The sequence below is a fragment of the Serinus canaria genome, chromosome 2 (assembly GCF_022539315.1).
Source record: "Serinus canaria isolate serCan28SL12 chromosome 2, serCan2020, whole genome shotgun sequence".
Classification (NCBI taxonomy): domain Eukaryota; kingdom Metazoa; phylum Chordata; class Aves; order Passeriformes; family Fringillidae; genus Serinus; species Serinus canaria.
In genome coordinates, this window is record NC_066315.1 from 47,279,572 (window position 1) to 47,280,930 (window position 1,359).

Below are 1,359 nucleotides of genomic sequence, written 5' to 3' on the forward strand. Positions count from 1 at the left end.
TTAGAAAAGTATTATTTGATATTGTATTTTTAGATTCTGCTGCACACTGATGCCATAGTGTTTGCAAATAAGACACTGGAAAGACTTTTTTAATGAGGGACAATGAAAAGAGTGTTGGTTTGTTTAGCAAGGCAAAATAAAGGCTGAAAGAAGAAAAGACTGCTGCCTATAAATAATTGAAGAGGCAAGAAGCACAGTACTAGTGAACAAGTGCATTCATGCAAGGTAATGAACAATTTTTGCATAGGAGCAAAAATGTCTAAAGGGGTGCAAGTATGTATGGACAGACTGGAAATTTGCCAAGATTTATTCATTTGGGCAGGCAAGCCTATTGCAGCTTCCCAATGGGAATGGAAGATAAGGAAAAAAACAAACTGTATTTGTGGTTATACTGAAAATATGCATGTGAAGGGTGTTTGGGGTGGTGCATGATGGATAGCAAGGAGTGAACCTCAGCAACCAGTGGATCTCTGCTAATTCCACATTCACTGAGAAAAGTGCTCCAGTGAAACGGTGCAGGGGACAGCTGTAGGACGTGGTGGGTGAGGCCCACAGGCTGTAGCATGAGAAACTCAAGAATCTTGAAAAGGATCCAAAAGTTTCACAGCTGCACCGGGTAAATATCCTCTGCATTTACTGTGTCAAAAATCACGTTTTCTGCTAACATCTCCATGTCACAAAAATCATGTTTTCTGCTGACATCTCCATGTCAATGCCAGGTGAAAAATTTATCTTCCAGTGAAAAAGGGTCAGGGCACACTCCTAGTGAGCAGCTGCAGCAAGATGTGTGATCGACCAAAAAGGAGGTAAAGGAGGTAAAAGCCTCTTAATTCGAAGACGGGGCTGTCAGCGAGAAGGAGGGGGAAGGTGACGACAGGAGGACATAGTCTTTAAGCCGTGCCAAAGGAGGTTTAGGTTGGATATTAGGATGAATTTCTTCACAGGAGTGATTAGCCATTGGAATGTGCAGTCCGGGGAAGTGGCGGAGTCACCATCCCTAGAGGTGTTAAAGACTGGCCGTGGCACTCAGTGACATGGTCTGGTTGGCAGTTCCGCCATAGGTTGGGACTCCCTGATCTCACAGGTCTTTTCAAACAAATTTTCTGACAGGGCAGCCATGGCGGGACGGACTCCGGGCACACAACACAAGGAAGCGCTGGCCGGCAGGGCCGCAGAGAGAGTCACATGCAGACCCCGTAAGCAGCTCGGCTCCCGAATCCCGGCCCGGAACGCGGGCTGGTCCCCCCGGGTCGCTGCCGGACCCCTCAGCGTCCCCGGGCGGGCGCGCGCGCGCGGCCTCCTGCTGCCGGATTGGGCGGCGCTCCTGTCAATCAGTGCTCGCGTGCGGGCTCCGCCCCC